The sequence below is a fragment of the Peromyscus californicus genome, unplaced genomic scaffold (genome assembly GCF_007827085.1).
Source record: "Peromyscus californicus insignis strain IS unplaced genomic scaffold, ASM782708v3 Scaffold_15__1_contigs__length_86483966, whole genome shotgun sequence".
In the NCBI taxonomy this organism is placed as follows: Eukaryota; Metazoa; Chordata; class Mammalia; order Rodentia; family Cricetidae; genus Peromyscus; species Peromyscus californicus.
In genome coordinates, this window is record NW_026294447.1 from 50,302,696 (window position 1) to 50,319,935 (window position 17,240).

The 17,240-nt window shown below is 38.6% G+C and overlaps 1 protein-coding gene and 1 non-coding gene across 2 annotated transcripts in view; one reads left to right on the plus strand and one right to left on the minus strand.

Annotated features, from left to right (window-relative positions):
* The window catches only part of LOC128110625 (cation channel sperm-associated auxiliary subunit beta-like), a 195,021-nt gene that overhangs the window by 83,457 nt on the left and 94,324 nt on the right, over positions 1 to 17,240 (minus strand). The window lies entirely within an intron of this gene.
* Positions 821 to 923, plus strand: LOC128111409 (U6 spliceosomal RNA). Its single transcript, XR_008218647.1, has one exon. It is a non-coding gene; the product is annotated as a U6 spliceosomal RNA (small nuclear RNA).

Here is a 17,240-nt window from a genome sequence, read left to right on the forward strand (position 1 = left end):
GGTAGGCTGACTGTAGATCTATCTTTCCCTTTCCTTCTGTTTCTCCAGATCCAGTCTCCCCAGTCTCATCCCCAGCACAATAGCAGACATTCTGTGACTTCTCTTCACTGTCTACCCCCATTCCAAGAAGACTAAATAAGAAAATCCTGGTTGAAGACTCTGTTCGCCTCTCTCCTGTGAAACCCTTCAGACCCCTAGCCTATCCTCATTCCTAAAGGTCAGCTCCCAATACCCAGAAACACATTTACCTGGAACCCCCAGTGCCCACACCTATGAGGTCCACAAAAGTTTTCTACCAGGTAATACATAGTCATCACACTCTCCTAAAATCCAGAGAGGAAACAGATATGGAACAAAACACTCACCCAACAAAGACAATCAGAAATCACCAGCTAGACCTGTAATTATCCCAATCCCAAAAGCTACAATGCTAGTGTAAAATCATAATCAATAATGGCCAGGACAACATTCTCCAATAAGAGCCCAGCAACCCTACTACAGCAGGCTGTTAATATTCTAACAGCTGAAGCACAAGAAAAAGACCTTAAAACTGCCTACATGAAGATTATAGTGGTCCTTTAAAAGGAAATGAATAAATTCCTTAAAGAAATCCCGGAAAACACAAACAAATAGAAGAAGGAAACAAATTAAACCCAGCACTCAGAAGGCAGATCTCTGTGAGTTTGAGGCCAGCCTGGTCTACAGAGGGATATCCAGGACAGGTACCAAAACTACACAGAGAAACCCTGTCTCAAAAAAAAACAAACAAAAAATAAAAAACAAACAAACAAAAAAACTGTTCAAGACTGGAAAATGCCACTCACTTCAGCAGCACATCTACTAGAATTGGAACGATACAGAAAAGATTAGCATGGCCCCTGTGCAAGGATGACACAGAAATTCGTGAAGCATTCAATATTTTTATAGATAATCACACACTAGCAAAACCCAAAGAAAGGACACACACACACACACACACACACACACACACACACACACACACACCAACTACCAGAACCAAAACAAAAAAATAACAGGAATTAACAATCAGTGGTCATTAATATCTCTTACTATCAATGGACTCAATTCACTAATAAAAAGACACAGGCTTACAGAATGGATATGAAAACAACAAATATGCATACAAGAAACATAACTTCAAAAACAGACATTACCTCATAGTAAAGAGTTGGGAAAAGATTTTCTAACAAATGGATCTAAGAAGCAAGCTGGTATAGCTATCCTAATATCTAATAAAATAGACTTCAAACTAAAATTAATCAAAGGAGGTGGAGAAGGACATTTCATATTCATCAAAGGAAAAACACATCAAGATGAAATCTCAATTCTGAACATCTATGCCCCAAATACAAGGGCAGCCACATTTGTAAAAGAAATATTACTAAAGTTTAAATCACACATCAAACCCCTCATGTTAATAGTGGGAGACTTCAACACCCCACTCTCACCAATGGACAGGTCTGAAAGACAGAAACTTAACAAAGAAACAATGGATCTAACAGTTGTTATGACCCAAATGGACTTAATATACATCTACAGAACATTTCACCCAAACACAGAAGAATATATATTTTTTTTTAAGCACCTCATGGAACCATCTCTGAAATTGACCACATACTGAGTCACAAAGTAAGTCTCAACAGATATAAAATATTGGAATAACCTCCTATATTCTATTGGATCACCATGGTTTCAAGTTAGAATTCAACAACAACACAAACTACAGAAATCCTACAAACTAATGGAAACTGAACAACTCTCTACTGAGTCATCACTGGGTCAAGGAAGAAATAAAGAAAGAAATTAAAGACTTTCTAGAATTTAATGAAAATGAATGTACAACATACCCAAAATTATGGGACACTATGAAAGTGGTGCTAAGAGGAAAGTTCATAACACTAAGTGCCTACATAAAGAATTTGGAGAAATCCCACAATATTGACTTAACAGTACACCTGAAAGTTCTAGAACAAAAAGAAGTAAACTCACCCAGGAGGAGTAGACAGCAGGAAACAATCAAATTAAGGGCTGAAATCAATAAAAGGAACAATACAAAGAATAAAAGAAACAAAGAGTTGGTTCTTTGAGAAAATCAACAAGATAGACAAACCTTTATCCAAATTAACCAAAAGGCAGAGAGAGAATACCCAAATCAAGAAAATTCAAAAATGAAAAGGAAGACATAAAAACAAACATGGAGAAAATCCAGAGAATAAAAATCTGTACTCCATAATGTTGAAAAATCTAAAAGAAATGGACAATTTTCTTGATAGGTACAACATACCTAAGTAGAGTCAAGACCAGACAAACAATTTAAATAGACCTATAACCCCTAAGGAAATAGAAGCAGCTAGTAAATGTCTCCCCTCTCCCAAAAAAAGCACAGGGTCAGATGGTTTCAGTGCAGAATTCTACCAGAATTTAAAGAAGAACTATACCAATACTCCTCAAATTGTTCCATACAATAGAAACAAGAAACATTGCCAAACTCTTTTTATGAGGCTACAGTTACCCTGATACCCAAACCACACAAAGACACAATAAAGAAAGAGAATTACAACCAATCTCCCTCATGTACATTGATACAAAAATACTCAATAGAAACTGGCAAACTGAATCAAAGAACACGTCAGAAAAAAAATCAACCTCTATGATCAAGTAACTTTATCCCAGAGATGCAGGGTTGGTTCAACATTTGAAAATCTGTCAATGTAATCCACCATATAAACAAACTGAAAGAAAAAAAAACACATAATCATTTCATGAGATGCTGGAAAAGCCTTTGACAAAATCAACACTCCTTCATGATAAAAGTCTTGGAGAGATCAGGAATACAAGGAACATACCTAAACATAATAAAGGCAATTTACCACAAGCCAACAGCCAACATTAAACTAAATGGAAAGAAATTCAAAGTGATTCCACTAAAATCAGGAACAGGATAAGGCTGCTCACTGTCTCCATACCTACTCACTATAGTACTTGAAATTCTAGTTATAGCAATAAGACAACAAATGGAGATTAAGAGGATACAAATTGGAAAGGAAGAAGTCAAACTTTTGCATTTTGCTAATGATATGAGAGTATACATAAGTGACCCCAAAAATTCTACCAGAGAACTCCTACAGCTGATAAACACCTTCAGCAATGTGGTGGGACACAAGATTAACTAAAAAAAAAATAAGTAGCCTTCCTACATACAAATGATAAATGGGCTGAAAAAGACATCAGGGAAACATCATCCTTTGCAGTAGCCATAAGTAACATATAATACTTTGGTGTAACTCTAACCAAACAAGTGAAAGACCTGCATGACAAGAACAGTAAGTCCTTGAAGAAAGAAATTGAAGAAGATATCAAAAAATGGAAAGATCTTCCATGCTCATGGATAGGTAGGATCAACATAGTAAAAATGGCAATCTTACCAAAAGCAATCTACTGATTCAATGCAATCCCCACCAAAATCCCAACACAATTCTTCACAGACCTGGAAAGAACAATACTCAAGTTCATATGGAAAAACAAAACACCCAGGATAGCCAAAACAACCTTTTACAATAAAGTAACCTCTGGAGGCAAAACCATCCCTGACCTCAAGCTCTACTATAGAGCTATAGTAATAAAAACAGCTTGATTATTGGCATAAAAACAGACATGTGGACCCATGGAATGGAACTGAAGACCCTGACATTAATCCACACACCTATGAACACTTGATTTTTGACCAAGAAGTCAAAACTGTACAACAAAACTTCAACAAATGGTGCTGGCATAACCAGATGGAGGCAAGTAGAAGAATGTAAATGGATTCATATCTACCACCCTGTACAAATTTCAAGTCCAAGTGGATCAAAGATATCAACCATAAATCCAGTTACACTGAAGCTGATAGTAGAGAAAGTGGGAAGCAGCCTTGAACATATTGGCACAGGAAACCACTTCCTATATATAATACCAGTAGCACAGACACTGAGTGCAACAATTAATGAATGGGACCTCCTGAAACTGAGAAGTTTCTGTAAGGCAAAGGATATGGTTAATAAGACAAAAGGACAGCCTACAAAATGGAAAAGATCTTCACCAATACTACATCTGACAGAGGCCTCATCTCTAAATATATAAAGAACTCAAGAAACTAGACATCAAAATACTAAATAATCTAATCAAAAATGAGCATAGAGTTATACAGAGAGTTGTCAACAGAAGAACCTCAAATGGCCAAAAGACACTTAAAGAATTGGTCAACATCCTCAGCCTACAGGGAAATGCAAATCAAAACAACTCTGAGATACCATCTTACCCTTGTCAGAATGGCTAAGATCCAAAATACTGATGACAGCTTATGCTGGAGAGTATGTGGAACAAGGGGAACACTCCTCCATTGCTGGTGAGAGTGCAAACTTGTACAGCCACTTTGAAAATCAATATGGTGGTTTCTCAGAAAATGAGAATCAATCTACCTCATGATCCAGCAATACCACTCTTGGGCATATAACCAAAGGACGAACATTCATACTACAAGGACCCTTGCTCAACTATGTTTATAGCAGCGTTATTCATAATAGCCAGAACCTGGAAACAACCTAGATGCCCCTCAACCAAAGAGTGGATAAAGAATATGTGGTACATTTACACAATGTAGTATTACTCAGTTGTGAAAAACAATGACATCTTGAAATTTGCAGGTAAATCCATGGAACTAGAAAAAAACCATCTTGAGTGAGGTAACCCGGACCCAGAAAGACAAACACAGTATGTACTCACTCATAAGCGAATATTAGATGTAAAGCAAAGGATAACCAGGGTACAATCCACAACCTCAGAAAAGCTAGGTAACAAGGAGGATCCTAAGAGAGACATGCATGGATCCCCCTAGGAAGAGGAAATAGATAAGATCTCCTGAGTAAATTGGGTGTGTGTGTTTGTGGTGGGGGTGGAGTAAGGCAAGGTAGAAAGAGAACATGAGGGAATGGGATGTTTGAGTTGGGGAAGGGACAGACAGGGAGAGCAAAGAAAGATATCTTGATAGAGAGAGTCATTATATGTTAGGGAGAAACCTGGTGCTAGGGAAATTCCCAGGAATCTACAAGAACGAATCCAGCTAATACTCCAAGCAATAGTGGAGAGGGTGCCTGAACTGGCCTTCCCCTGTAATCAGACTGATGACTAGACTAGTTGTCATCAGAGAACCTTCATCCAGTAAGTGAGGGAAGCAGATGCAGAGATCCACAGCTAAATACTGGGCTGAGCTCCTGGAGTCCAGTCGAAGAGAGGGAGGAGGGATTCTATGAGCAAAGGGGTCAAGATCATGATGGGGAAACCCACAGAGACAGCTGACCTGAGCTAGTGGGAGCTCACTAACTCTGGGATGATAGCTGGGGAACCTGCATGGGAGCAAACTAGGCCCTCTGAATGTGGGTGACAGTTGTGTGGGTTGGGCAGTTTGTGGGGCCACTGGCCATGGGACCAGGATTTATCCCTAGTACATGAACTGGGTTTTTGGAGCCCATTCCCTATGGAGGGATGCCTTGCTCAGCCTTGATGCAGAGGCGAGGGGCTAGGTCCTGCTTTAACTTGATATGCCAGACTTTGTTGACTCCCCATGGGAGGTCTTACCCCCTCTGACCCTTTGGGGTGGGGAGAAGGTGGGTGGTGAGTGGGAGGACAGGAGGGAGGGGGAACTGTGGTTAGTATGTAAAATGAAAAAAAGCTTCTAATTAAAAAAAGATAAGGGGAAAAAACAAGAATATAAACCTCCCAATTCAGGAGCAAAAAAAAAGAGAGGTCCTGATGGAAAAATCTCTAAACAGGTTACAGTGTGTTTTGCAACGTATGTAGACTTAAGTAAGAAAAGAAAAAGGGTATAGTCACAGAAAAAATGCAGGAAATTCAGGACACCATGAAATGATTTAAGCAATGAATAATAGGTATGCTGGAAGGAGAAGAAACTTAAGTCAAAAGCATGGACAATATTTCTAACAAAATCACAGTAAGTTTCCCCAAACCCAAAGAAAGAGACGCCTATTAAGGTATAAGAAGCACATGAAAATGAAATATACAGAACCAGAAAAGAAATTCCCTGCAACACACAGTACTGAAAATACTGAATGAACAGAACAAAGAAAGGATATTAAAAGGTTATGCAAGGGAGGGGAAAAAGGAAAGAAACCAATCACATATAAAGGCATGCTCATTAAAATAGCTCAACTTTTTCATGGAGACTCTGTAAGTCAAGAGAGCATGGATGGATGTTCCAAAAGCTCTAAGATACAACAGATGACATCCTAGACTACTATACCCACCAAAACAATCAATCACAATTGATGAAGAAAGAAAAACATTTCATGATACAAACAAATTTAAGCAATTTCTATCCACTAAGCTAGCTCTACAGAAGATGCTAGAAGGAAAAGTTCAGTCTGAAGAGAAGGTTAACTTCATCCAACAGGATACAAGGGATAGTCCCAGAACAATTAATCAAAAGAAGTGGAAATAACACATGATATAAAAATATCAGGAATCAATAAACATTACTTATTGATAACTCAATATTAGTGGTCTCAATTCTTCAATTAAAAACAGACTAACAGACTGAATTTGAAAACAGGATCCGTCTTTGTGCCACATCCAAGAAACACACCTCACCATCAGGATAGATATCATCTTAGGGTAAAAGGATAGAAAAGAGTATTCCAAGGAAGCAGACCCAAGAATCAAGGAGGCGTAACTATTTTAATGTCTAACAAAGTGGACTTGAAACTAAAACCAATCAGTAGAGATGGGGAGAGAAACTACATATCATTAAAGGAAAAATCCACCAAGAAGGTATAATTCTAAAGATGTCCACACCAAACGCAAAGACACACAAGTTTAAAAAGGAAATACAAATACAGCTAAAGTCACCTATTGTCCCTAATACAGGAGTAGTAGGTGATTTCATCATCCCACTCTCACCATTAGATAGGTCATCCAGACAAAAACTAAACAGAGAAATTCTGGAGATAAACGATATAGTAAATCAAATGGACCTAACAGACATTTGCAGAAGATTCCACTCAAACACTAGTATACTAATGTAATGTAGTATAGTATAGTATAATGTATTATAATATAATATAATAAAATATAACTATTATAATATACTTTCTTTTCAGATGTCTATGGAACTGTCTACAAAACTGACACATATCAGGACACAAAGCAAGTCTAAACAGATATATAAAAAAACAACAAAATAGTACCATGCATCCTATTTGACCACCATGGATTAAAGCTGGCAAAAGAAATGGCAGAACGTATAAAACTCATAGAAGCTGAACAATTCACTATTGAAAAAACCAGTTCTATACAGAAATGAGTAAAAAAATGTAAAACCTTTTAGAATTGAATAAAATAAAAACACAGCCTACCCAAAACTATGGGGCACATTGAAGGCAGTTCTAAGAGGCAAGTTCATAATCGTAAGAGACTACATAAAAAACTATAGAATTCTAATATTAATAACTTAGATACACTTGAAAGCTCTAGAAAAACAAGAAGATATAATTTTTAAAAAAAGTAGATGGGGGGAAATAAACTCAGGGCTGAAATCACTGAAATTTAAACAAACAAACAAAAACAACACAAGGAATCAAAGAAATGAAGAGTTTGTTCTTTGGAAACAATAAAAAAGATTGGCAAACCAATAGCTAAATTAGTCAAAATATGGAAAAGATACAAAATAATAAAATTAGAGATGAAAAGTGAGACATTACAATAGATGCTAAGGAAATTCAGAGAATTATGACATATAAATCTGCATCCCACCAAACTGGAAAAGCTAAGATAAATGGATGAATTTCTTGATATATATATGTTTTATATATATATATATATGTATATATATATATATGTTAAATCAAGATTAAATAAATAACTTAAACAAGCATATAACACCTAGTGATATAAAGCAATAATTAAAAATATTCCAACTAAAAAACCCCCAGGACGTATTCAGTGCAGAATTCTACCAGATCTTCTAAGAACTAATGCCAAAGAGTCCTTAAATTATTCTGAAAATAGAAACTGAATGAACATTCTCCAATTAATTTTATGAAGCCACTATTACCCTGATACCAAAACCATGTAAATATCCAACAACTAAAAGAAAATTATAAGACCAATATCCCTTATGAACATATATGTAAAAATTCTCAGTCTGTCATGGCACTGGGTGGAAACACTCTTTCTCTTCGGAGCCCAGGGTGGTCCACTCCTGGCCTGAGGGTATGTCTCTTGACCCTACTCATAGCTGGCCACACCCTCCTTGTCTGCCATGTGGTGGTGAGGGCAAGGCAAAGATGCTCTCCTGTAGCACAAATCTTAAAAGGTCTTATTAAACAAAAACAAACCCAGAGCCAGGTATTGGAATGAATGCTAAAAGATCAGAGAAACAGAACAAACCACACTCAACCTCACCTTGCCAACCTCTCAGCTGATCTTGTTTCCTCAAACTGGAAGCCTCTGAGTCCTCACCTGAATAGATCTAAGCTAAATTGCTGCTAAAAACCTAAAAGCTTAAAAGAGCCCTAGTTCTTGGTCCTCATGCCTTATATAACTTTCTGATTCCTGCCATCACTTCCTGGGATTAAAGGAATGTGTCTTTCCCAAGCAAGACATGAGATCTCAAGTGCTGGGATTAAAGGTGTGTGTCACCTTGCCTGGCTGTTTCCAGTGTGGCTTTGAACCCACAGAGATCCGGATGGATCTCTGCCTTCGGAATGCTAGGATTAAAGGTGTGTGTGCCATCATTTTCTGGCCTCTATGTCTATCTAGTGGCTGTTCTGTTCTCTGTCCCCTAAATAATTTTATTGGGGTACACAATATATCAGTCACACCCTCCCTCTGCCTTGTCCCTGCCAGCTGTGGTGAGTGAGGGAGCTGACCCTCCCCCATACCAGCTACAGCACTAGGGAATGTGGACCCTGTACCTTGCCTGGGCAGCAAAGTAGAACTGACTTTATTGATGAGGGTGCAGATGAAGTGTCTGAGAATGTGAGCATAGGAGATCTAGCTCTGCCCCTCATCTACCATATGGTGGTGTGGGTGTCCCCCCTCAGCCCCTGGCTGCCTGAGGCAGGTGGAAGTGCTGGGTCTGAGGTCATGAGAGTAGGAAAGCTGTCCCTGCCCCTCAACAGCTGCAGCACTTGGGAGAGTGGCCGTTATACCTCACCTGGGCAACATAATAGAGCTAGCCCTGAAGGTGCAGGTGTAGGAGAATTGACTCCGAGGATCTGAAAACAGAAGAACTGGCCCTGACCCTTGCTCATTGCTGCAAGACATGTACTAGCAAGGTGAATTCTGGAGAGCTCACCCTAGTGGTGAAGGCAGGGGAGAGCTGGCAGACCCTGCAATTATCCAGGCCCAGAACTAGGCATATGAATTGGCCTACCCCAACATCCACCCCATCTGCTGAAGCATGTGAAGGGGATGCTTCTGTAGGCTCATCTCAGAGATGTAGGGACCATTCAACATATGTAAATCAGTAAACAAAATCTACCACACAAATAAACAATAAGACAAAAATTACACAATCATATCATTAGATACAGAAATGGGCTTTGACAAAATCCAACATACCTTCATGATAAAAATCCTGGAGAGACCAAATATACAAGGGACATATCTCAACATAAGAAAGGCAATTTATAGCAAGCCCACAGCCAACATAAATCTAAATGAAGAGAAAGTCAAAGCATTTCCATTAAAATAAGAATGAGACAAGGATGTCCATTCATCTCCATACCTAATCAACGTAGTAATTGAAAGTACTTAAAGTCAAAGCTACAGCAATAAGACAAGTGAAAGAGAGAAATGGTATACAAGCAGGAAGGGAAGAAGTCCAAGTATCATAATTAGAAATTTTATATATATATATATATATACATATATATATATATACATATATATATATATGACCTAAATATTCTAATAGGAACTTTCTACAGCTGGTAAACACTTTAAGAAAATCAGGATATAAAATTAACACATCAAATCAGTAGCCTTCCCATATGCAATGACAAACACACTGAGAAAGAAATCAGAGAAACAGTACCTTTCATAATAGCCTGAAAAAATAAAATATCTTGGGATAACTCTATCCAAACAAGTGAAAAACCTGTGTAATAAAAAAATTTAAGACATTGAAGACAGGAACTGAAGAAGATAAAAGCATATGGAAAGATCTCTCATGCTCATGGGTTAGTAAGATTTATTCTATGAAAATTGCTATCCTTTCAAAAGCAATCTATAGATTCAATGCAATCCCCATCAAAATTTCAACACAATTCTTCACAGAAATTGAAAGAAAAACCTTCAGCTTCATATAGAAACATGCACACACATACACACAAACCAGGATGGATAAAACAATCCTAAATAATATAAGAACTGCTGAAGGTATAAGCACCCCAGACTTCACGATGGGCTACAGAGCTGTAGCATGGTATTGGAATAAAAACAGACACATTGGTCAATGAAATCAAGTTGAAGACCCAGACAATTCCACAACTTATGAACACCTATTTTTTACAAAATTAGAAGCCAAAAATACACAGTGGAGAAAAGACAGCATCTTCAATAAATGGTGCTGGTCAACTTTGATAGGTCCATGTAGAAGAATGAAAATAGATCCATATTTATTACTCTGTACAAAATGCAACTCCATATTGATCAGGGACCTCAAAGAAGATAAAGTGGGGTAGATGCTTTAACTCATTGACACAGGAAAAGAGTTTCTGAACAGAACACTAGTAGAACAGGTACTAGGGCCAACAATTAATAAATGGGACCTTGTGAAGCTGGAAGCCTTTTGTATCACAAAGGACACTATCATTCAGAAAAAAACAGCAGTCTACAAAATGGGAAAAGATCTTAACCAATTATACATCTGATAGAGGGTAAGTATCTAGAATATATAAAGAACTAAAAAAAACTTCAACAAGAAAAAAATATTTAAAAAAGGGTATTAAAACTAAAAAGTTTTCTCAAAAGATGAAACAGAAATGTCTGAGAAACACATAAAGGAATGTTCAACATCCTAAGCCATCAGGGAAATGCAAATCAAAACTACTTTGAGATTCTAAAAGATGAAACACAAATGGCTGAGAAAACCTTTTTAAAAATGTTCAGCATCTTTAGTCATGAAGGAAATACAAATTAAAACTACTTTGATATTTCCTCTTACACTAGTCAGAATGGCCAACATCAATACAGCAAATGGCAGCTCATACTGGCAAGGATGTGGGGAAAGAGGAACACTTAATCATTACTGATGGGACTGCAAACATGTATAGTCACTATGAAAATCAATGTTGCAGTTCTTCAGAAAGCTGGGAAGAGATCTACAGCAAGATCCAGCTATACCACTCTTGGGCATATATCCAAAAGACTCTGTATCTTACTCCAGAAATACTTGCTCATCCATGTCCATTGCTGCTCTATTCATAATAGCCAGAAATTGGACCTCCTTTCCCACCATTTCCCTTAATAGCTACCTAACCTCTGTGGTTATTCAAGTTGAAACGCACATGTCCAAAGCTTAAAAGCTAACATCCACATATAAAGGAGAATATGCTATATTTGTCTTTTTGGTTCTGGGTTAACTCACTCAGAATGATTCTTTTAGCTCCATCTGGTTTTCTAAAAATTTAATTGTTCTTAACAGCTGAATAATATTTATTTTATTGTGCAAATGTTGCATGTTTTCAGTATTCATTCATCAGTTGATGGACATCTAGATTCTATCCAATTTCTGGCAGGTCCCTTGCCCAGGAGTAGTTGGTCAACATAAAACAGACTCCATTTGTGTGTGTGTGTGTGTGTGTGTGTGTGTGTGTGTGTGTGTTTATTTTTTCATTTTGGTATTTTGTCTTAATTTTTATTTTATTTTTTGGGTTTTTGAGAGAGAGAGAGAGAGAGAGAGAGAGAGAGAGAGAGAGAGAGAGAGAGAGAGAGAGGAACATGAAGTTGGATGGGTAGGGAGGTGGATAGAATCTGGGAGGAGTTGGGGAAGGTAAAGAATATAATAAGATATTTTGTATGTTAACATATTTTTTATAGTATTTTTATTTATAATTAATTTTACATATCAGCCACGGATTCCCCTGTTCTCCCTCCTCCCAACCCCCAGCCTTCCCCGCCAATCCACCCCCCCCCCCATTCTCACCTCCTCCAAGGCAAGGTCTCCCCTTGGGAATCAGCCCAGCCTGGTAGACTCAGTCAAGGCAGGTCCAGTCCCCTCCTCCCTACACCAAGGTGAGCAAAGTGTTCCAGCATGGGCCCCAGGTTCCAAAGACCTAGCCCATGCACCAAGGACAGGTCCTGGTCCCACTGCCTGGGGGCCTCCCAAACAGTTCAAGCTAATCAACTGTCTCACTGTTCCAGAGGGCCTGTCCAGTTCCAAGGGGGCTCCTCAGCTATCGGTACACAGTTCACGTATTTCCAGTAGTTTGGCTATTTGTCCCTCTGCTTTTTCCAATCATGGTCTCAATATCTCTCGCTCATGCAATCCCTCCTCTCTCTTGCTGATTGGATACCTGGAGCTCCACCTGGGGCTCTGCTGTGGCTTTCTGCATCTGCTTCCATCAGTCACTGGATGAGAATTCTATCATGACAGCCAGGGTGTTCAGCCATCAGATCACCAGAGTAGGTAAGGTCAGGCACTCTCTTGACTGTGGTGGTATTGTGTTCCCCAAAATATTGTGTACCTTAATAAACTTATCTGGGGTCAGAGAACAGACAGCCACTAGATACAGAGGCTAGAAAATGGTGGCACTCACGCCTTTAATCCTAGCATTCCAGAGACAGAAATCCCTCTGGATCTCTGTGAGTTCAAGGCCGCATTGGAAACAGTCAGGCATGGTGACTCACGCCTTTAATACCAGAAAGCAGCCTTTAATCCCAGGGAGTGGTGGTAGAAAGCAGAAAGGTTTATAAGGCGTGAGGACCAGAAACTAGCAGCATTTGGCTGGTTAAGCATTTGGCTGGTTAAGCTTTCAGGCTTTGGAGCAACACAGTTCAGCTGAGATTCATTCTGGATGAGGACTCAGAGGCTTCCAGTCTGAGGAAACAGGACCAGCTGAGGAACTGGCAAGGTGAGATAGCTGTGGCTTGTTCTGTCTCTCTGATCATCCGGTGTTCACCCCAATAACTGGCTTCAGGTTTGATTTTATTAATAAGAACTTTTAAGATTCATGCTACACTTGACCATTGCCAGTAGTCTACAGTGGAGGTATCTTTGTGGATTTCTGGGGACCTCTCTAGCACTCTGCTTCTTCCTATTTCCATGGGGTCTTCATTTATCATGGATTCTCTTTCCTTGTTCTCCTACACTGTTCCTGACCCAGCTGGGACCTCCTGCTCCCCTAAGCTCTCTTTCCCCCAACCCTTGCCCTCCATTACCCTACCCCACCCCCAGTTTGTTCATGTAGATCTCATCTATTTCTCTGTTGTTGGGTGATCCCTGTGTCTTTCTTAGGGTCCTCTTTACTAGGTAGTCTCCTTGGAGTTGTGAGTTGCAGTCTGGTTATCCTTTGCTTTACATCCAGTATCCACTTATGAGTGAGTACATACCCTGTTTGTCCTTCTGAGTCTGGATTACCTCACTCAGGATGATTTTTTCTAGTTCCATCCATTTGCCTGCAAACCTCATGATGTCATTGTTTTTCGCTGCTGAGTCGTACTCCATTGTTTATATGTACCACATTTTGAATGTTAACATTTTTAATAAAATTAATTAATTAATAAAAAGTCAATTTGAGACCAAGTATATCCCACAATAAAAGGTAATCTTTCCTCAATATTTTTCATCAAAGGACCTTCATTAATGAATTCATTACAGAGGACCTTGACACCTCTTATGCCACACCCAACCTCTTCACTCAACCAGGTCCTGCACATCTTATGACAGGGACTAACTGGTGAGTACACCTGATCTTTCCTTCTATTCACTCTCCCCAATCCCCAGGTCTACCCCCAAACTCTAGGCTTGAACCAGGATGTACATCCTGCACAGCGACCTTGCTCCTGAGTTCTGAATTCATTCCATCTAAGCCATATCCAATCTGTAGCCTAAACGTGACACACATATTCTGTATTCTGTAACAGTCTTTGACATCTAATATAGACACAGAACTAACAAAAGAAGTCCACATGTCTAGATCTTATTGCAAAAATACATACTATGAAAGATCAGGGCAGCATTTCCTTCTCCCAAATCCACCAGTTCCATAGAAATGTTGTCCAACAAAAATTACCTAGCCAAACCCCAGGACACAGAATTTAAAAGGACAATCATAAACATCACCAAGAGTTCAAGGAGTTTAAAGAAGGCACACAAACTGCTTGGTAAACTCATAGAGAAACTCTAAGAGACTAAGTGCCTGAGTGATGCCAAGAAAACACAAACATTAAGGATTGTGGAAATGATGAGGACACCCAGAACTTGAGAACAGAATTCAATAAAGAGAATCAGTGAAGAGGAATCAAGCTAAAATGATTATGGAATTGAAAAACCCAATAACACAACTAGAACACTGTAAAGTTTTGCAAGTAGAATGAATCAAGCAGAAGACAAACTATCAGGATTTGAAGATAAAGTAGAGGATCTAGACCAAATAAGAAGAAACAGGAACACATTTTTAAAACACAGGAAAATAATGTAGAGGAAGTGTGGGACACTATGAAGAGACCAAATCTTAGAATTGTAAGAAGAGATAAGGGAGAAGAATCCCAGGTCAATGGTATAGACCAAATCGTCTATAAGATCACAGAAGAAAACTTCCTCAAACTAAGGAAAGACACACACATACAAATACAAGGAGCACACAGAACACCAAATCAACAAAAGAGACCAGAAAAGAAAATCCACACAGCATATTATAGTTAAAACACTAAGTATACATAATAAAGATAGTCTATTGAAACCTACAAGAGAGAGAGAAAAAAAAAGTCACATATAAAAGAAAACTTACCAGGATAATAGCTAATTTCAGTGGTAACTTAAAAATCCAGAATAGCCTGGAGCAATATATTCCAAGTTCCAAATGACCACAACTGCCAGCCTAGATTACTGTACCCAGTAAAACTAGCTGCCATAGTTGAAGGAGAAAGAAAATCTTTCCGTAATCCTTAAAGAACTTATACCCAGTGAACCAATCCTAAACAAAATACAGGAAGTAATACTTTCAGCTGAAGAAAGGAATAAGCACACCCAGGAGACTCTACAAAGAAAGTAAAAGAAGCTATAATTACTGAAACACAAAACACAAACAGTATCACTGCAAACAACACATAGATTTTTTTCAAGAATAATTTCAAATATTAATGGCTTAAATTCTTCAATCCAAAGATAGAGGCTGGTGGAATGGATCAAGAAACAAAATGCACCTATTTGTTGTCTACAAGAAATTCACTTTAGCATTAAAGATGGGTACCACCATAAAGTGAAATGGTGATAGAAAGTCAAATAAGACCAGGAATCAAATAAGAGCGGCCATACTAATATCTGACAAAATAGACTTGAAACTAAAACTAACCAGAAGAGATAAAGAGAGACACTTCATTCTAATCAAGGGCACAATTAACTGAGAAGATACTACCCTCTTAAGCATAGGAATACCAAACTCAAATGCATACACTTTCATAAAAATTATACTATTGGAATTAAAGACACAGGTTAGCATCAATCCATTCTAGTAGGTGATTTCAAAACCCATTTGTAAAACAGACAGGTCATTTGGATGTAAATAAATGTAGAAACATTAGAATTAAATGGTATCATACATCAAATGGACTTAACAGATCTCTACATTCTGCCTAAATACTGAGGAATACACTTTCTACTCACCAGTATATGAAAGCTTTTCTAAAATGACCACATCATAAGGAATCATATTATTATCTATTTACCAAAAATTATGTGTGTGTGTGTATGTGTATATATATAATTTTTGAAATGAAATTTCTCACCTGGGTTGATAATGCTCCAGGAGCCACAGACTATCTAACAAAATCCCCAATACTAGGCATGAGAAACTCTCAAGTTGTTGGTCTGGGAAGCCCCAAAATTTCCAAAGCATTTTAGGCTATTGCTGTTGCCCTTGGTTGTTTCTCAGAGGTGATGGTAAGTCCTATTGCTGAAGTCACCTTGCAGTCTGAACAGAGGATCCATGTTGGATCTGACTTGAAAGCATCCAGAACGTACCATGTAAGCTTCCAAGGGAGGGAAGCAGCCATTAGTTCCACACAGCTATCAAACCTATGAATTGCAACAATTACCAGCATGACATGATAACCCTAAGGGTACAATAGTGGCATTGTAGTGGTTTGAAGGAAAATGGCCTCCAAAGGGAGTGGCATTATTAGGAGGTGTGGCTTTGTTGGAGGAAGTGTGTCCCTGTGGGGGTGAGCTTTAGGTCTCCTATGTGTGGTGATATTTTATTTGTATGTTAATAAATAAAGTTTGCCTGGAGATCAGAGGAAATAGCAAGCCATTTAAAGTAAACATAGAAGTCAGGCAGTGGTAGCACATGCCCTTAATCTGATCACTTATCAGGCAGGGTCTCTGTGTGTTCTAGGTCATACTAGGGAACAGAGCCAAGCGTGGTGACACACGCCTTTAATCCCAGTATCAACCATAGAGACCTGGAGGTCTGTACAGACAGGCAGTGACAAGGAAGTAAGGCAGCTGGGCTAAGAGCCAATGAGAGGGCAGAACAGCAAAGCAATAAAGGCACAGGTAGATAGGAAGTAACTCACTTTGGAAGCTGTGGAGTGGTGAGGTATATTTAGCTGGTGGCGATTCCTATTTCCCTAATCTCTAAGGCTTTCACCCCTATATTTGGCTCAATGTTTTTTATTTAATAAGACCACTTAGAAATTTGTCTATACCTATGCTCAAGCTATGGTCACTCCTAGTGAGTCAGACCATTTCCTGTTGTCTGCAAGACGTAGGACTCTCAGCTACCTCTCTAGCACCATGTCTGCCTGCATGCCACCATATCCCACCATGATGATAATGGACTGAACCTCTCATCTGTAAATGAATTGCTACAATTAAATGCATTTCTTTATAAGAGTTGCCTTGGTCATGGTGTCACTTCACAGCAATAGAATCCCTAAGACACATATCTTGGTGGTAATCAACAGCTCTCTTATTATTCTTATCAATAAGAGGGAAG